This window comes from Parasteatoda tepidariorum, chromosome 11, assembly GCF_982258835.1.
Source record: "Parasteatoda tepidariorum strain Cologne lab strain chromosome 11, Ptep-v5.0, whole genome shotgun sequence".
Lineage (NCBI taxonomy): Eukaryota > Metazoa > Arthropoda > Arachnida > Araneae > Theridiidae > Parasteatoda > Parasteatoda tepidariorum.
In genome coordinates, this window is record NC_141765.1 from 21,618,105 (window position 1) to 21,639,880 (window position 21,776).

General features: G+C 28.3%; 1 protein-coding gene and 1 long non-coding RNA gene across 2 annotated transcripts in view; one reads left to right on the top strand and one right to left on the bottom strand.

Moving 5' to 3' along the window:
• Nucleotides 1–2,518, top strand: part of LOC139426970 (uncharacterized) — a 25,414-nt gene extending 22,896 nt beyond the window's left edge. The window contains exons 5-6 of the long non-coding RNA XR_015430531.1: nucleotides 166–286; nucleotides 2,358–2,518. This is a non-coding gene — a long non-coding RNA (uncharacterized LOC139426970). The remainder of the gene's footprint in view (nucleotides 1–165; nucleotides 287–2,357) is intronic.
• Nucleotides 1–12,023, bottom strand: part of LOC107437117 (intracellular coagulation inhibitor 1) — an 18,669-nt gene extending 6,646 nt beyond the window's left edge. The window contains exon 1 of the mRNA XM_016049018.5: nucleotides 11,919–12,023. The gene's annotated coding sequence lies outside the window, so the exon portion shown is untranslated. The remainder of the gene's footprint in view (nucleotides 1–11,918) is intronic.
• Between the last annotated feature and the right edge of the window lie 9,753 nt (nucleotides 12,024–21,776).

The following is a 21,776-nucleotide window of genomic DNA, read 5'->3' on the forward strand; positions in this document are numbered from 1 at the left end:
ATAGGGAATTAAAAATTTGTCTAAAATGAGAGGCATCTTTTTAATAATAATATCCGTAAGGTGAGGTTTCACTGTATATAATGATGGAAATATTACCTGAATATTGTTTTTTTTTTATTTATAATTTAATATAATTTCACTTTTAAATTTGTATTTTTTTTATAGGTTAAATATCTTGAATGGTGTGAAGGTCAAGATCTAATTTAGGTTGCCAGGAAAATATTGTTTTAACCCCTGACAAATTCATTCATTTCTAGAATCAATTAGGATGGAGGGAATAGAAAAGGTGGGTTCGAAAATGTAGTAATGGTTTCTTCTATTGATCTGGTGTAATTGTCTTTAGGTTTCATTAAGAATTAGGATCTTTTAAAGTTTTTTAGAGAAAAGTATTATTTTCCTAAATAGGTGAAAATTAGATTGGAAATCAATTATTGCCTATGAGTCCTGCTTTGCAAATTTGTACTGAACAAAGAATTTTAGAAGCAATGTTCCAATGCACTTATTTTTTCACGAATTCTTTATTTCTGGTTTTATTTTTTCCGATTTTTTATTTTTTTTAGAAGAAAACGTTCTCTAATATAAAATGTGTTCCATTTTGATACTCCGGTCATTAGTGATATTTAACCACAAACAATTTTATAATTAGTTTTTGTAAACGTTAATATGATATTAGTGGACTGTATCGTATTGAACAAGATGAAGGAGAAAAACAAATATCAAAGGACTGTCTTTTGAAGTATTATTGACAAAGCAAGGTGCGCCTAAGTATTTGATATGTAGATATAAAGTTACTGAATGTTTAGATTAACAGTAACACTACAATGCTGTTTTTCATAATTTTATAGAATTTTATTCGTATTAAAATTTTACACATAAAATAAAGAAGAAAAATATCAAGATAATTGCTCTTTTTACTAAACCTTGTCTTTCTTAAATATTCCTATTTATTTGATAATTAAAAATATGAGTTAATAAACTAATTAATAAGATTATACTTGAAGAATATTGTTCAGTGATACAGTTTTAGGGTTGCAGTTAGTGAAAAATGTGTAATAGCACACACAAATTGATGCGAGATAATCTGATAATTCAGAACTTGTGCTGGGGATGCAAAGTCTTCTTAATTGGAGCCAAAATTATGTATTTAACAGTTTCCTAGTAAGTTTTGCTGGTTATGATTAAATATTACTGATAATTGGAAAATTTTAGCCTTACTTCCATTCTAATTGTTCAAATAGTTTTATTTTAAATTACATTTATTTTTTAAATTTTCCAATTTGAAATTGAAAAAAAGAAAAATCGTATTTCTTCTACCTGAGAGTTTTCTATTTTTATGTCTATATTGTCAACAATGCATTGATCTGTTACATATTAAAATTATTTCTATTGGAACTTATTATTTTTTTTAGATTTCTTCCACTACCGCCAATCCATTTTCAAAGAAGGTTTGAACTCGGTAATGCCCAGCCACACAAATATATATATATATATATATATATATATATATATATATATATATATATATATATATATATATATATATACATGTATATATATATATATATATATATATATATATATATATATATATATATATATATATATATATATATATATATATATATATATATATATATATATATATATATATATGAAAAACACCAAGATGTAAACAGTGGCACTACTTTCTTTTTCTTCTAAGAGGACATTTCTTTTTGTTGGATATCACTTTATTTTTTGAAAAGCTAGGAATATGTTGTCAGATCTAAATATATTTATTCATATTATAATTATACTATCGTAGATAGAATTATCTAATTTCAGCAAAATAAATCGTAATAATAAAACACATCCTACCATTTTTAATTTTTTTTTGTAAAAAAGAATGGAAGGATGTTAAGCATGAATGGGTTCAGCTTGATGGTCTGAAAGATGTAGCTTAGTACAATATAAAAATAACTTTCTAGCACACCTGAAAACTCAACTGGAAGACTGGTAAACTAAATACTTCCATTAAGAAGGGATGGTTTTTCATTGATATGCTGTGGAAGCAAAGCTTGCAAACCAAAAGCTCATTGTAACATTTAAACATCATTGGCAGAAATGGTTTTATGGCAATTGGTGCCAAAAAGTAACCATATTGCTAATTCTGTTAAAAAAAAAAAAAGACAATGTCATTTTTGTTCTTTTTTTCCTATCCATCACTGGTTTCAATGAATGCCCGTATTATTAAACATTTTAATATTGAAACATTATTTTGACTCATTAAAATGTATAAATTTTAAATTGTTCGAGATTGCTATGAAAACATTTGTGATTATTTTTAACTGAATATGTTAATGTATTTTTTTTTATAGTTGCTGTGAGGAAACCGAAGGATGTTATGGAAATCATTAAAAAGTAAGTAAGAATGGTCTCAGGCAGGGATGCAGGCTGTTCCAGTTGAAATTTGCTCTAAGCAAAGTGTCTAAAGACCCTAAATGTTTAAAATTTTCAAAATAAATTTTATTTTTTAAAATGTGGCCTTTTATTTATTCATACTTAGCACATTAGTAACACTACAATTGACATTTTTTAATTCGTTAAAAGTTCCTAATATTTTAAAATTGCTTTCGTGTGGTATTATATCAATTTAACAAGTCACAGCAATTTTTTTAAAAAAAGTTAAAATTTTTTTATATGAAATTGAATGTCTATTTTTGAGTTGACTTTTACTAATAAAAACTTTAAAAATGTCTTTTTTGATGCAATTTATTTCTTTTTTCATCTCACAGCAGACATTGTTCCCAGTAGAACACTGAAGTCAAGCAGCAGTCAGTGAGCGGGTGGGTGACCTCTTTAATCAGTCCGCAAAGGCACTTCGGGTGCGCGGTATTAGTCCTCGTTAAACTGCTCTTCTGTAAAGGGCTAGACTTCTCGCGTAGGTCGTTGGGCTACGAAAACGCAGCCATCCTCTCTGCAAAGAATCAATATTGTGATGGCAGGTCTTGCCTTTTGTGCAGAACTAGTGCAAAGTAAATAATGTACTACTACTATTTGTTTAATTTTTTTTATTTCGGTAGTGGACAAGACTTTTTTGACCTGTCTGATTACGCTATTGGTTGGGAAACAAGGTATGTTTATCTAGATAAAATACATTTTTTTCATCTGATTTCGCAACTTTTAAATTATTGCCTTCAAAAACTAGGCTTTCCGTTCTATTAAGGTCCCGCAGTGGACTGATCATTAAGACACGGTTTCCAGCAGATCATCGAAGTCAAGCATCACTGGCTGCGGTCAGTGTGCGGGTGGGTGACCCACTTGGATCAGTCTGCGTAGGGACCGAGGGTGTGCGGTATTGGTCCTCGTTAAACTGTGCTACCGTAAAGTGCTCGACTTCGCGCGCAGGTCGTTGGGCTACCGAAGCGGGGGTGCCATCCCCTCTGCAGTGGATCAAAATTGTGATGGCATGTCTTCGGATCATCCTCAGGGATGTTTCCCAGACCGTCGCCAATAGCCCATTGTGTAGCTCTAGTGCGACGTAAATGAACTACAACAACAACCGTTCCATTAAGATTATAAATTATTTACCACATTTATAGATTTTAGTCGTTCATAATCGGGTAACTGGTTTTTTCGACTTGAAAAGTTTCTTTCAGACTTGTTGAAAACCTGTTGTGTAAATTAAAAATGTTGATAAAGGGCCAGCATTGTAATATATGAATTCATGAAGCACTCGAACTTTTGTGTTTGTTTTAAGAATTGCTTGGTTGCTATTCACGTAATGAAAAATGGGACGAAATGCACAAAAGTACTGAAAAAAAAAAGAACTTTATAAATTTGGATACAAGTGACACTATTTGTACACAATTGATTTGATCGTTATTAGTTTCTGGATATCTCAAAATGTCTAATTCCAATAAAGGCAGATCACCAAAATCTTAGGACACAAAATCGCAATACCTAAAAAAAAAAAAAAAAAATTCCTCGCAGAGGCGAGTATATGGTTAAAAAATTAGGCACAAGTTACACCATGCTGCACATATTTTTTAATTGATCTCACGATAGTTTACTGAGAATGAAAACAAAGGTAGATCATTTAGACGTTACAAAAATTGCGTCGGATGTCATGAAAAGCGAACAAAAAATAATAACGTAAGGCACACCATTAAACAGCTTTTAATAAAACATTACTTTCTGGGCATCTTAAGTATTTTAAAAATTTCTTAGTCCAAAAAACTATACCGAAATAACGTGATTAACACTTTTATAGGCCTGAGCGAAATATTGAAAAAATTTAAAAGCTTAAGTTCAGATAAAAACAAAAAATATCCGATAATCTAAAAAATAAATAAAAATAATTATTCAGAGAAAGGAAAAAATGAATGAAAAGAATTATTTAAAGTAAGGGAAAGAAAAACCAAACATTTTTAATAACAAGCGATTCTGTAAATAACGCTTTAAAAAATCGTTTTATAATTTTCACTAATTTATCAAGGTAGTGCTTGAAAAACAAACCCTTCTATAGCAAAATTTTTAGTTTATGAAAAATATGAAAACAACTCGGTATGTATTAACAAATTCTTTATTAAAATACAAAGATAGACTATGCATACTGTAACACGTAGAATCGAATCATATTTTCTTATTATCAAAGTCGTTAATAAATATTTCAGTTGGAAAAGAGCGCTTTTCATCATTCCTATGAATACCCGGTGTTATGCAACCAGGAACTATGTTAAAACAAACCAAAACTGGGTTTTAGTATACTAGCAAAATGTTTATATGAAATATAGTTTTTTTCTTTTTACCACAAATGATTTTTATTTTTGGAAAGGGCGTTTAAACCGTTCAGTTAAAAATGCAAGCAATTTTATTCTCGTTAAAAAAAAAAAAGAAAGAAAAAAAGCTTAGGAACCCGGTTTTCCCATGATTTAAATTTGTTGCAACCTTTTGGTCGCACTTCCTAAACTTCATTACGCAATACTATTGTTTAATTTGAACAGAACCATAGTTCCATTTAACAAATTATCAGGTTGCAGCAAATTTACTCGGTTATATGGTTCCAGGGCTGGTAAGCAGAATTAGTGTGGCAAGGCAGCGGACACCTCAGTTTTATGCATATTAATAATAACAATAATAAATAAAAAAAAACGAAAGAAAAATAGTAAATATACAATTATATAATAGGATCTGCAGATAAATCTTATTGTTTGTCCAATGTGTTACAAATGATTACCGTGGTTTTTGCGATTGAGGTTCCCGTTGATTTGAGAGTGTAGGTGTGTTTAATTCAAAGAAATCATGATTTTGTGTTTGATTTTGTAGCTTAACCCTTTGACGCAGAATATTTATTGAACATATTTTTCGTACTTTTTTCGTTATTTTGTATTAATTTAGTTTAAAATAAGTGTAAATTATTATATTTTGTATTTTGCTAATTTATGGTTATGAAATACCGGTTAATCTATCTACCCGTTAATCGGAATAAGGTAAAATCTTCTAAACACAGTTTTTTTTCCAGACAGCAATTTTTCGAATTTCTGCTCATTTGCAGTTATTTAGATTTAGGAGAAACAGCTTTCATTATTGAAATTTCTTTAATGTACAAAATCAATTATTGATATACTTTCAAATATAAATGTAAAATTATTTTTATTTATTTTATTTTAAATTTTAGCACAAATATAATTTCGATAATCTAACAGACTTTTTTAGTAACTATTAGTCTGTTTTTTATAATTAAAAAATACCAAAATATATTTTTGCTTGTAATTAGTGCGACAGCAAAAATATATATTTACATATAAAGGACACCGGTGTCCCTTCTGCGTCAAAGGGCGTGCATAGTGCATAGCGATGTAAATCTGCTTCTTATGCTGTAAACCTCATATTTCTTTATAAAGCAACCTTTGCATAGTGTTTTTTTTTTTTTTTCCCAAAACTATTTTATTGTTTCCCTACGCAACTAGAATCTTCGACTGTTTATTTCTTTATTTGTAACAATTTTCATTGTTTCATGAACAATTTTCATTCTGTCTGAGTGAAATTTCATTTCAACAGGTGTTACGAATTACATGAACGATTATTTACGTAAAAAAGTAACTATGTTTGAAAACTATGCTAACCGATGTAAAATTTTATCTTTGGAATAAAATTAGCATATCACTATATTGCTCCAAGCTCTTCAAAATTTGATTATCAATAGCAGTTTTTGAATTTTATAAGGGCGTTGTCCGATTTTCAGCCAAGAAACTGTTTTCACCTTAAATTGTCACCTACAAATTAATTTTATAAAACAATTAAGTCTGACTGAAACGTAACTCGTTCCGAAAATCTCATTTTTTTCTATCTCACAATTTTCCAGATAACAATGTTTCCGGAAAGCAGATTATTCCTAAACTTCTGAGAATAATAAAGTCTTTATTAACTTCGAGTTTCTGATCAATTTTAATGTTGTGAAACGATAATTAAAATGTCAGGGAACGAAATCCCTTCCACCGAGAAAAACTAGCAGGTTTATGTGTTTCCTTTTTGTATATTATTCGCTAAAAAATAGGAAAAAAAAGATATGTAAATTTAAATTAATTTCATCGTCGAAAGGAGTACGAGGAAACCTTGTCGTCACAACTGTACATATCGATACAAAACAACAAGGGTTTTAATAAAAACATTAAAATTTGGTTAAAATCATTGAAATGGGAACAATTTAATATTCGTTAAGTGTAAACATCATTATTTAGAATTAGCGAATAAATATAGAAAAAAAATATCTGCTTGAAATATAGCTGAAGGCGATGAAATAAGAGGAAAATATACGAGAAATATGTTTATAAAATAATTATTTTAGATGGAAAAACCATATGAAACAGTTTCAAAATCAAGGTTTTCTTGTGGCTTCAATGCTTTAAGAAGTCATTTGACGTCACTTGGTCTTTGTTATGGAAATCTGTTTTCGAATTCAGTTGATTCAAAGTACGAACATGTTTTACGATATTCACCACTACCGATTCATCTCATTATGGGCATTATATTTAATAAACAAAGTTTCAGGTTTCGAAATTAGAAAATTTATCATTTGTTTTGACAAAATTAGCATCAGCTTTTAATTTTCTGACTCATTCGTAAGAATAATGTAAATAATTGACACGTAATAAAATAAATAAGTTAATAGAAAAGTTAAGAAAATTAATAAAAAAAAATATAAATGAAGAAAAATTATTGTTTTTTTTTCCTTTTTAGAAGCACCAGAAAAAATTGTTTTAAAAAAGTGTTCCCGAAAGAAGTCTGTTATTCATATGTAAAATTAAGTAAGTTTCTATTTAAATCGGTTTTATAGCGTGTATTGTAGCTTGTTTATAAACTAAAAGTTATTTTAAATTATTATTTTTACTAAATGAGGTGTGCGGGGTGGAATTTTATAAGCTACTGATAACAAAATTGAATAAAGTAACAACTGAATGTTAGGGGCTTTTACAATATTTTTATGTGCTATTAAATATTAATAGAAAATGTGATAAAATAATGCATACATTAAAAATACATTGCCAAACTAGGTTAGATCTTGTCATGAAATTTTAAAATTTAATAAGCTATAGCGAAAAGGAGAAACTATCTATTAATGGGTTAGAGCACTCTGGAAATATCCTCCTTGAAGAGAGAAGGCATCTGCACGTATCAATGTAGTAGTCCGATGTAACGAACATAAACAGCGCAGTGGGGTGAGAATACGAAATGTGCCACTAAATTCGGGTTACTAAACTGCAGTGAGGGTGTTTAATGAAAGATGTCACTACTTTCGGACTTCTGAGGAGTAGGATTTCTCGCTTATGGTAACCTGTTCGGAGTTCGTCTTTTCTAAGGGGTGTAAACTCTAGCGGCAATAAAAGAAAAGCTTATTTAAAAAAATTTTTAGCTCTACAAATAAATGAATCAAATTTCAGAAAAATCTCCTTTATACATTTTGTGATTTGTGGAGATTAATTTTTTTAAAAGCGATCCAAAACAAATTGATGGCTGTGTAACTTTTCTTCGAGGAATCTTTTATTTAAAGAGTATGAGGTAACTTGTAATAACTTGCTATTTTTAAGCAAGGGTGAGAAATTAAATACCTTTCAACTACACATGTGAATAACTTCAGAAGTAACTTCAGGGTTTTTTGATATATCTATTCTTATAAGAATGATGAAATTTTTTTTAAGTTCATTATTTCGCCAAAAACAGCCCGAAAATTCCTTATAATAATAATAATAATAATAGTAATAATAATAATAATAATAATAATAATAATAATAATAATAATAATAATAATAATAATAAACTTTTTCATAAAATAAATTAATGAAAGGTTAAAATAGTTTCACACAAACAAATATTCAGCTTTAAAGTGAAATAAACGAAGTTTTACTTTATATGAAAGGCAAAACTCTCATTCATTCACTCACTTATCACAAATTTTTTCTCTTCTTCTGAAGTTAGAAAGCTAAAATTATGCACATGTTTTTGTGATAAAAAGAAAAACTAAAAAGGTTAAATTTCGATATTTGTAATTATTGGTGAAATTAGGGGTAATTAGCCTAATAGACAGTAATGTTAGCTAACATGATTTTATATTAAGACATAAGTTTCACATTTGAACCATTTGCTTCTTATGAGTAAGCTGAATAATGTTGTAATACAGCTTCCAATGCTTGTTTTTTGCAGCAATCACAACAGCACAAAGTCGCAGTAATCAATATGAATAATGTTATCGATATATGCAGCTTGTATTTGATCTCATTCTGGTTGTAAACCTTGGAATAATAGGTTTTATTTAAATATTGATGTCTTCTTAAAAGTCGTTTAGATATTTCCACAAATGAAATATGGTATTCAGGTCTGGAGATTGACCTCTGTAAATCGTCAATATTGTTACCTACAAGCTTTGAAGTGTCTTGGATCGTTGAAACACTTGCTGAAATACCCAGTTTATGGCCTTAGGGTTGCATACGCTAGAAGATTAATACACAATCACAAAGCGATTCTCAATGTCATCAAAAATACTGATAGCTTGGGTCCTCTATTTGAAAGGCACCCCAAACCATAACATTGCCTCTATCATGTATGTCAGTAGGAATTTGATGCTTTTTTATTTACATATTTTTTAATGACGAAACACACTTTGTATATTAAAACATTATTTCTTCTCGTTGGTCTCGTTTTGTTGCAAACTGATTGTTTCTTATAGAATTATTAATTTTCAAGTTATATTTGCTAAAAATTATTTGAATTTTATTAAAATAATAATTTGGATGGATACTTTTGAACACGAAAAGATAGTAATTAATGTGCGACATTTTTCGTAATTAACCCTACTGCGCAGGTTATGTTCGTTGCATTGACCTACTAAATTGATCTGTGAAGAGGTTTTATCTCTTGTAGGAGGTGTTGATTTGAGTTGCAGTTTTCCTGATGTTCTACGTTAATTTGTAATTTATTATACAGTCTCCTATCTCCGTTGTTTTTCTAGGTAAACCACTTTTAGGCATATATTTTTAATCACATCCATTTCGATTATTAGTAACTAGGTCATTTATACTCGACTTTTGAAATGATAATAAAGGTGAAATTTTATTAGAGATTCTGCCTTCTTCTGATAATTTTATTACTCTTTAACGCAACTCCAAACATACATATATATAACCAAATTGAAAGTTCTGTTTATGCAAACTGATGCAAATAAGTTTTCAGAAGAAATTAAAATTGTTTTTGCCAACAAGCGAAGTTGAAGAAATTTATTGTATTATGTTATTTAAATATACTGTTATTTCAAGAATAATAGTTGGCTGAAAGTAAAAACTCATTTGAGTTTTTTCTTCTTAAATTATATTGAAAAAAAGATCGTTCTGTGTTCGTTGCGTCCCATACAGTTTAGAACCGAAGTGCTCGAGACAATATAATAATCAACCATATTTTTTTCGAATGAGAAATTTTTTTCGATCAAACTGTTCCTTGGTATTGTTTCCTCACTGTTGATATCGTTTCCACAGTTCCGTGATATTGTTTTTTATTGTTTTTTTAAACATCATATTGCTTCTTAGTACTGTTTAAGTTTTTATTTCTTCCACTAGATAGGCAGCACAATACTGAGAAAAAACTTATTGCTGGATCAAAATTGTTATGAACAATTTGATAAAATTATTATAAACGATAGCTTAATTGTAATTTAAGAAGTCATGAAGAATAAAAGAAATTTAAAATTTAGAATGTAAACTAAAGCTTTTTTAATAGCGTTCAATGCTTAGTTGATTATAGGGGCAGCAAGTTATTGAAATCATGTAAGCAGATGTGTCGTGGCTTACACTACGAATAAGTATTGGGAAGAGTGAGATGATATTGAGAAAGAATTAGCGTCTGGATGCAAATTTTATTGAATATTATTTTAATCGAGATAGTAAAAAATATGCCTGAAAATTCGATATTTGCCCTCCACAACAATAATTTTTTATTATTGTAGTGATATTTTTTTAAAAATCACTCTGCATTATTTATTGTATTTGCAGTGATGGAAAGAAGTGGCATTTTAATTATTATGGCTGTTATGACCCATATTAGCTTAAATTACAAGAAGAGATTAAGACTAAAGAGGATGTACAATGCGGGAGAAAATGGTCCATTCTGAATAATTTTTATCTAGTTGGATCATCACGTTCTAGGATTAAATTTTAATGGTTCAAGGGGTTGACCTTAAATATGCTAAATAATTAGTGCAGACGATATTACTGAATGAACATACTTTTTCTTTCTACGGATTCGGATTTCTGCCCCCTAAATTGTAGAGGGTTGCCACAATTTGGGAAAATGGAAAGATGGTCCCAATAAAAATTGTTTTGGATGTTTTGGTTTCTCGAGTAAGAACCAGAGTGATACGATTTTCCTTATAAAGTTTTTTTTTAAAATTAAAATAAATTTATCGACTGTTAGGTTATAATTTCAAGATTGCAATTTTTTGACGTTTTTTATATTTTCATTAGTTTTGTCATAAATTATTCTGCCTTGAAAAAGAAATATTCTTCAGAACTGTATAATATCAGATTCTTAAGAAGAAAACATCAATATAAGTACTGTACTAATTAAAGAAACTTCGGATGAGGTTATAGTTTTGTTGAGAACTGTATGTTTCGTGCTATCGATCTAATGAATCTTATCTTACCTATCGAATGTTTCTTAGCTTATAACAATAAATTCGTAGATTTTTTTTGCATTGTATTGCACGATTAATTTTAATGTAAATAGAGAGAGAAACACGAAAATGTAAGGGAAAATATTTAAGAAAAAAATACTAGTTTTATTTAACTTTTATAGTTTTATTTATTAATTTTTGATAGTTTAATTTAATAATTTTTTTTTAATTTTAAAGGTTTTTATTTTTAATTTTAAAGATTTTTACTTTTAATTTGATCACAATCTAGATTTGGTATAAAATATCAATGTGAACAATTTTATTGATAAGTTAACTTAATTTTGTGTATTTTTAAGAAACTTCATTACGCAAAATATTTATAAAATATTTACAAAATTCGGGACATTTTATTAATAAGCTGGTTTTGTAAGAAGAAATTTTAAATAATAATAGTAATTCACTAACAAGTGAAAAGGTAACCTGAAAATATAGCATTAAATAGACTTTACATAAAATAATTCGTGTTTTTCTTCATTATTGCTTTATACCAATATAATATTGAGAGTTCAAAGAACTTAATGGTTAAGTTGTTTACATGCAGGCTTTTATAGCAAGCATTTAACTTAAATTGTAAGTGAAATGTTAAACTATAGGCAGGAGACATTTAATAGTTACACAACTAAAACGAATAGCTTTATTATTTCAAGTTAGCAATCTTATTTAATTTTGTAAAAAATATTTTATGAAAACATGCTATAAATTATTAATTATGACTTACCTTTATGGTAGACGTCTTAGACGATGTTTAAAGTTGTTCTGTATCGAAATTGTTGCTTGGAACTTCGACTAACAAGTATGAAGGAACCGGTTCGGTATTATTTTGTTCAACTCATTTTGATTTTTTGTTTCAGTTATTTTAAGATGAGATAGATTATATTTCAAGGTTACAAACACTATATGGTTTATACTTTTTTTTCACTTCCTATTTCCACAAAGGTTATAATTTTGTGCAATAAGGTTAATAAATTTTAGGTCGTTGCGAAATGATTAACGATCGTTTCGTTTTTAGTCTGCATTTTCTACATTGTATACAATTGGGAAGAAGAGATTTGTGTATCGGAAATAAAAGGCACTCTGGCTATTTCTTATGATATTAAGATTTTTTGCAGTTTCTTAAGGGTTTTATGTTTTTTTTCCAGAAGTATAAACATAGAAAATACATCAGGTTTTGTAGGAAAAGTGCATAGAGAGTTGGACCTAAATAGAAAAAAATAACCTAAATCATGCTACAATATTGAGATTTAAAGAACACATTTCATATTCATCTTATAAATATACTTTTCGTTCAAACAAATAAATATAAAAAAGAAATTCCTGCTTCTCGCAAAATTACCATTGTAAATACTATCTTACAACAATGGAAAAGACAATTTCAGTTTTTTGGCATTTATTCAAATTTCTTAAATATTAAAAAAAATTATTTTAAAACTTTGGAGGCGTTTTTAACTAAACCAAAATGCAAGGCATTTAAACTATTCATTCAGTAATTTTACCGTTTGCTGTAACAATTTACCGGAAATTTTGGTTTTCAAAATTATAGTTCTCATTACTACACATTTAGTAAAAAAGCAAATCTGAAAATTAAATTTAACCAAAAAAATGCTTTTTTTTTGCCATGCTTTAAAGCATTACGATAAATTTCCAAAATGTTCATCAGAACTGACTGATTTTACCGTTTATTTGGTAGTTGTTTTTGTTTTTCTGCCTCTTACCAAATAGATTGGTAATAATTCCTTTCTAATGGTTTATTTAAAAAGGCGGCTTATTTAAGTGGTTGATAGGAGTTAGATGACTCGATCTTTTATGAGGGCAATGGGCTTTATTTATTTACTTACATATGTGTTTTTTTTGTAAGTACAAATGACGGCTTAAAACTTTTTAGCTTGTAAAACGGATGGCACAATTTTGCGAAAGATAGCAAGAATATACACTTAGTGCCAATCGGCCAATTGCTCAGAAGCGTGGAGGTTGCGGATTCAATATCTTTGTGTTGTTTTTATTATTTTTGCGCTACTTGTTCCGTAATTTGACATGAGACGAGCCATTCTGAGACGAGCCATTAGACGAGCCATTGAGCACATGATTTTGTATACATATCAAAACCAAATTTATTTATTTACTGTTACACATCTATGGTTACGCTTTAAATAAAATCTGCTACTTCTATTTTATATACCGTTTGGCGAAAAGAAGAGACTGATGTAAAAAACAATAAAAAATATTATTATTAAAAGTATTTATTTATTGTTACTCATGCATTTACAGGCTTGTGTGCTCATTACAAAGTACAATTTATTATAAACCCTTGTCAAAATGAAGAACACATAGAAATGAAGCCATTACAAGATGCATCTATTGTAACGAGGAGGTAGCAGTTTCAAATCCCGCCATGTCCCAGGATAAATGTTTGTGATGTCTTTTGCTATTTCGTGCTATCTCTTTAAAAGGGCATATAAGCCAAGCTTTGTAATGAGCACACAAGCCTGGGTATTAAGAATTTTACTAATGTTAAGACCTGAACTAATATGACGTCAATAACTTTCATCAAAAGGAAAATAATTTAAGTTTCACTAATTTAATTCGATTAATTACTAACCATCCATTAAATTGTCTAACAACAAACAAATAATTTAAGATCTTTACTAATATTAAAATTTTCACAAATATGACGTAGATAACTTTTATCAAAATTAAAGCAGTAAAAATTTTACTAAATAGTAATTGCTATTAATTCTTAACAATCCACTAAATTTTCTAACAAAAAAATTTCGTATATTTTTTTATCTAAACAAATAATTTAAGATCTTTACTAATATTAAAATTTTCGCAAATATGACGTAGATAACTTTTATCAAAATTAAAACAACACGCATTTTACTAAATAATTGCTATTAATTCTTAATAATTCATTAAATAGTCCAACAACAGACAATTTCTCATCTTTAATATATTATTTATATATTTCTTTGGTTTATATTTTTCTTAGAAACGGATTTTCAATTCAAAGAAAAGTGGTGAGGGCAAATTTTGTATTCCGCCTAGGGCCTAGACTTTTTTTTTTATTGGGCCTCGATTTTATATCACACAATGTCGGATAGGTTTGTTATGAAATGAACTTTAACGAAAATTGTTTTTCGTTCAGATCGTGCAGAGTAAAAATCAAGTAAATTGACCTCAATCTAATGATCTAGAATTAAAATTTGATGAAATACAGGATGTAACTTTTTGCTTACTTTAATCATAGTTAATTAATAGAGTTTTGACATCCAATTACTGGGCTATTTAAAGAGTAATGCAGAGGTGTAAAAATTATTCTTCTCTTTTCTCAAAATAACTTTTCAGTGCAAACTTTAGAATGCATGACAAAGAGCCGTTCTAACCTTGCGTTTTTTTCATTAAAAGCAATTTTTATAAAATTAAATATTTAATTTTTAGTATTGTGGAAAAAATTATTTTAGAACACCACGTGATATATTTTTCCTCCACATGTTTTCTTCTAGACGTTTATTTTCTTACTTTCTTCACTATAAATGTTACTGTAAAGATTACATTAATAGCAAAAAAAAAAAAAAAAAAAAAAAAAAAAAAAGAGAATGTGTTCCATTGAGTAGTAGAAGATTACATATTACTTTTAAATGAAAATCATTTTTCTAAAAATATTTCCTAAAAATAAGCTTTTTATTTAATAATTTTAGTTAATTTTTTTACGGAAGTCTATATTTTCTCTTTTGGACTGTGTTGGCCTCTAACAAAGTAGGGATGCAAGGGTCACATGACCCCATAAGGACATTTTCTTTCGTTTTCCTCTTTTTTTATTTTTAATTATTTATTTTAATTATTTATCTTTAATTATTTTGCATCTGACTTCGTCCAAGTACTGACTAAACTTAACTCTTCAGCAGCTGAAAAAAGCTTGCCTTTAAAGAAAAAGTTATTTTGTAGTTTATTTTTAAATCTTTATCTTCAGATTTTTGTCGATTTGGTATAAAAATAAAATTTTCGTTTTTTTCTCGCTCCTCAAACTTAGTTTATAACGGAGCTTGCTCTATGTTGATCTTACATTTAAAATAAAAGGCTAATTTTAATTATTAAAAAAATCAAACGTTACCCCCTGCTGGAAAATGCTATTTTTTGCTGGAACCAGGTATTATATTATTTTGACCTGCTCGAAATTTTGCTAGGTACTTATATTTCGACTTTTCATGTCAAGCATTTTATTTCATTCTTCCCTATTTTGGGTATACGACTACCAATGTTCAAGCATAATGTTAATGTACAATGTAACAAGCCGGATGTGGAATTCGTATCGACTAGCCATCGCTGGGATTCGAACTCGGTTCACCTCATTGGGAGGCGAATGCTCTATCACCTGAGTCATTGCGGCTCTGTGTCAAGTATTGTACAAATAAAGAATACCACATGAATAAAAACATAAACATAAAATGAATCAATTTTGCATGTGATAACGTAATTGTTTGCCAAGTGCCAAATTAAAAATTAGAAAAAACGTATTGGTTACTCGAAACTTTCCAGTCGCAAAATTCTCACCAACTCTGCATCTTGTCTCCTTTTTTTTTGGATGAAGCAAGAATAACAACTTTTATCAGAATCTACTTTTAAAATTTGCGATTTTAGAGCAAACTATGGTTTTAAATTTGCGTGCTTTGGAAAAATAAAAAAAAAAAAAAAAAAAAAAAAAAATAATGAAAATAGGATTTCTGTTCTTTAATATTAAACCAGATTTAAATAAATGCCCATTGCAGAAAATTAAAAAGAAAATTATGCAGTGTCATCCATACAACATTTTCCACCTGATGCTTTCTTTGCATGTTTTGGATAAAAATATTATTTTTATTAAAAAAAAATGATTATATAAATTATTTAATATTAAATAATCATAAAAAAATTATAATTTATTATGATAATTATAGATAATTTGTCCCTTATAAGTAATTTTTAGAAAATATGACAGCCATTGTCTCATATGAGACCAGTTTTGTATGAATCTTGTAGTTCAAAAAATAGTAAACAAATTCCATAAAATGCCCGTCATATGTCATTTTCCCCTAGGGCTTTATACAGTTTGTTTTGAACAAAGATGAAACTATTTAAAAATATTTTTCAAATAGTTTTTGGTTATAACTCTTTTTACAAAATATGTCACTTATTGTATTACATTAAACCAGTTGAAATGAATTTCGAGGTGTAAAAAATAAATTACTAATAAAATTAATTACTAATAATATAATTAACTAATTAATTTTATTATGTATAATGACATTTTTTCATTATACTCGATTTTTTATGTTTTTAGACTAATACGCTTATTTCACTTATCTGAGGAAGAAATAAGGGTGCTATGAAATCTGAATGAATACAGAACGCTCACAGGTTCGAATAAACAGTCGTTATTTTTAAGTTTTTTTTATTTTTTATTTTGAAACATTATATTGGATCACTTCAGGAGAAATTTTTACTATTTAGATAGAAACTATATGATTTTTTAATAAAAACTCCATTTCAAATTCTAAATATGTTTGTCCAATGTAATTTTCCACCATCTGTCTATTATGGATAGCATATTATACTCAATAATGAATTAGTAAAAAATATATTATCAAAACAGTATTAAACTTATAAAGGTATTTTAACAGAAAAAGAGAAAGCCATTATTCGATATGCTCTCAATTTCAAAGCCAGTTTTATACGACACTTTAAATTAGTGTCTTAAATATCATGTATCGGACAAAGTAGATTTTTTTAAAAAAATACTCTATGAACAATTTTTTGGTACATATACATATTTTTGGCAAATATAACGCCATATTTAATTTCCAATAAATAACGTGGTTCAAAAAGTTGTTTAAAAAATTCATACAGAGTCCTCCGACATGTGGCATTTTCTGATTAATATCTGCTTTGACAAACATAAATTATTTAAAAATTAATCCTTAAATACTTTTGAATATAAGGAAATATTTGGGAAAGATGACGATCATTGTTCTATTTAAATAGAGTACCGTCATTCGGGGCTACTTTGTGCAGCGGGGGCTACTTTGTGCAAATTCGAATTTGGCATTTTTCAAGTGCTGCTATTCAGTATTATGTTTATTTCGCGTTAAAAATGTGTGGAATTTGAAGATAGAAGTCTCTTCCATTACTACAAACATTTTTTCGAATTTTAAAACAATCTCAGAGTGTGTTTCGTTCATCCAATGCCAACAACTTTCCGAGGACGTCGGATGTCGAAAAGTGTGCGTGGAAACTTTAGCTGTGAAATGCAAAGACGTTGATAAAACAATTGTCGTAAGTGCAAATTTTTTTATTTATATATTAATAAACAATTATATCATGTTAGCGTTAAAAAAATTTGAAAATTAATAACAAATAAATGGAAAATGAAAAAAAATGCATTTTGGGGCTACGTTGTGCAAAGTTTCATTCATTTTTTTTTCGACAGAAAAATGGTCAGACGCTATAAAAAAATACCTGGAACGAGAAACTACCGTGATTACACTTTAGAAAAGCTGCAACAATGTTTGCAAGCAGTTGTTGGTGGTATGTCGATTGCAGAAGCTTCTCGAAAGTACAAAATCCACAGAAATACTATCTCTAATAAAATTCACAAGAAACACGTGAAACTTCCTGGTAAACTATTATTTTTCTTCTACAAAGATTTTTCTAATGACTTAATCAAACGATTTAACACATAAAAATATATTTTATAGGACATCGGGTAATTTTGACAGAAACTGAAGAGCAAGTTCTGTCATGTTCATTCAAGGATGTTATGTTCAAATTTAACAATATTATAAATGTTAATGAATATGTAATAATTATTATTTTTAAAATTTCATCCATTTCAATGTTTAAAAATGTATATGGTTTTCTTTTGTTTGAACTCAAATGTTTTGAAATAAACATTCCTTTTAAGAAAAAAATTCTTCAAAAAAATGGTTTTTAAACGCTGAAAATTATTTTCAAACTAATATCTTTACATATCTTGATGTTTTTGTCTTTAAAAATGTCAACAATTAACTTTTTTAACAATTTTATATCAATATTTTACTAAAAACATGAATATTAAACTGAATTCCTATCGCCGCACAAAGTAGCCCCATTTGGGGGCTACTTTGTGCAAGGTATGTTTTGACTTATTATTCGTAAATATTACATACAAATAATGCCAATATTGATCAAATTCACTCGTCTGAGTCCAGTTATGAATATAATATAGATAAATTTTACTAAAGTTTGAATTAACATAGTTTTTTCACATGTCAAAGTTCAAAAACTGCGAAATCCTGCACAAAGTAGCCCCGAATGACGGTACGAATATTATGCTTCACAAATTATAAAAAATTCAGACACCATTCATCATAGGATATTTTTCTCCTTGACGCGTAATATTTCGCATTTTATTCTAAATAATAGGTTTAGTCAAAGTAAGAGAAAATTGTCTGGAAATTTAAAAAACCTGACGGACGTCTTAGGAGCGAGTTAATAGCGTCTTTTTATTTTTTAATATTATATTGCATCTTATATTGCATATTATATTGAAAATATTATATTGCCTCTCCCCATAAGATATTTTTTGCTTGTTAACTAGTAACTGAAGTATTAATTACTAAAATCTGTATTTCAAATTCTAAATATCTGCAATGTGTTGTTACTTTTTCAGAAATTTCTTTTATTTTTTTCGTTACAAAAATGCTTAACAAAGCGGACACAATATCAGAAATGCGAGTTTTGAAGTTGTGTTTTTCTGAAATATTGCTCACAGCAATTTTTTAAAGTTGTTGATTTTTATATTTTTATTTAATTTTAAATGAGATTTATATTTTTTCTCTAAACTTTTTCTTAACCCAACAAACTGAATATAGATATGTACCCCGAGTGGTATTTTTTATGTATTTTTTCAGTTTTATTTTGACTTTTAACAAGCCCATTTTAAAAATTCCGCGTAATCTGAATGTATTGAGTAACAAGAAAATAAGAAAAACTCATAAAGAGTAATTTTGTTGCTAAATTTTTCTTATTTTTTTACTTTTTAATTTTATTTTAAAATAATCTAAGTTGTTTCTGGGGTAGACTTAAGTTTTTAGTAGTGTTGAGCAAAGACAGTTTGATTTAAAAAAATAATAACTAACATATTTTAATCAATTATGTTTCAACGTTACTCGTTGCGGTGCACTTGATTTTTTTGTTGGATTTAGGTTACCGCTAATAAACTAATGAAGAGTTAGAGGTGCGCATGTGTAAAAATTTATGGTTAGCTCCAGTTAGTTGTTAAAATTTAAATTTTAACCGGTTTGGAGGATAACCGTGCAATTGACGGATCCTTTAACTTAAAAAAAAATTTGTTTAAAAAACAAGCAAAATTTAAGAAGCCTCGAAATTTCAAAAGAATTTTGTTATAGTTTATAATAATATTGTCGTTTACAAAATGATATGAAAACTTGTTATGAAGGCATATAAAAGAATTTTTCCGAATTAATTAGAAGTTTAAAAAATTCCATGAAAAACCCAAGATTCGTATCTGGGACATTTCTAAAATAATAAGGCATATTACCATCTCAACATCATATAATTTTATAATTGGCTACACATTCTACGTTTTTAAATTTTGGGTGTTTTGCACAAAATTAAATTCTCTAAAAAATGTTCAATTAAAATTTCTTAATACATAAAGGCATTTTGAAGCATATGACATCTATTCTTTGATATTTAATCAGTTTCAAATTTGCAAATTGTGCAAAAACAATAAATAAAATAAAATAAATAAAATAAATAAAATAAATAAAATAAATAAAATAAATAAAATAAATAAAATAAAATAAATAAAATAAATAAAATAAATAAAATAAAATAAAATAACATAAATAAAATAAAATAAAATAAAATAAATAAAATAAAGTAAATAAAATAAATAAAATAGACAAAATAAATAAAATATGTTTGCCATTAGATATCTTCCGAAACATTTTCGAGTTTAAGTGTTTTTCACGGAGTCAATTGTTATTGAATGTATTATATGAATATTTCTTGACATATGGGAGATATTTGGAAAATATGACACACATTATCTCTTATAAGATCAGTTTTAAATGAATCTTGCTGAGCTAAGAATTATAAAAATTATGATTATAAGAAACATAAATTTAAAATTATAATTCATCAAAAAATCAATCTCAGAATTATTCCACCTCTTTATATTTTCCATCTTAAGTTTAATTTTCTCATTTTGGAAAAATAAAAATTTAAAAAAAATATATATATATATATATATATACACATATTTTTTGACACATACGGTCATTCCCGATGAATGCGTCTCCCTATTATTTTTATTATGATACAACTTTCAAACGATTCTCGTAACGCATAAAGTGTCCACCGAACATTAACGAACTAAATTAAACGAACCTTAGGAAATGCAAAAAGACAGAACAGGGCTCAATTTTATTTCCCCCCTGTTTCAATACATAATATTTTTACTGGTGATTTTAGATTCACCATTTTTATCTGATTTTGAACAGTTTAAGGCTTTTCTTAATTATTTTTATTAATATTTCTAGGCATTTATTGTTATTGTTGTCGTATGCCATTAAGGCAAAGGGGATGCGCTTCTTCTTGTTTTTTTACAGTAGTGCAATCTATGGTCAAAAATTGGTCACAACCCGTTTATAGGGCGGGCCCATTCATACATCCATTCATTCATCCACAAACTGTAGTTTTGACCTGAATCAGAGACGATCAATCTGAAATCCCGTACCCTCCGAGGTATAATTTGTTATAGGAACATGGAGGACTTTGTGAACCGACAGATTTAACGTGCACCAGCCACCATTTACTATGATTATGAATTTTAATTTTGAATCCAATCCAAATGACAAGAGAACTCATGGATTAAGTATCGAAAGAAATTCTCCTTCGTGGAGGACTTTTTTGATTGAACTAACCCGCATTTACGTTACATTGAGGGGAAGACCACGAGAACCTCCCACGGTTAGCTTGATGGAAAAGGAACTCTAACCCAAGATGCATCTACCACTGAGAATATTTCACGTCAGCACTGTGATCGGTGCAAGCCGTATGCGGAATTCGTATCGACCAGCCATCGCTGGGATTTGAACACGGTTCACCTCATTGGAAGGCTAACACTCTATCCCGAGCCATCGCGGCTCTATGTCAAGTATTGTGCAAATAAAGAATACCACATGAATAAAAACATAAAAATAAAATGAATCAATTTTGCATAATATAATAATGTAATTGTTTGCCTAGTGACAAATTGAAAAATAAAAAGAAATGAATTGGCACTCCCGAACTCAAACCTTTCTTATCGCCAAATTCCCACCATCTCTGCATCTTGTCTCTTTTTTTGATAAAGTAAGAATAACAACCTGTCTCAAAATCTACTTTTAAAATTGGTGGAACTAACCCGCATTTGCGTTGCATGGAGAGGAAAACCGAGAACACCTCCCACGGTTAGACCGACGGGAAGAGGACTCTAATCTGTGATCCCTCCACTACTGAGGATATTTTACGCCAGCACTGTCATCGGTGCGAGCTA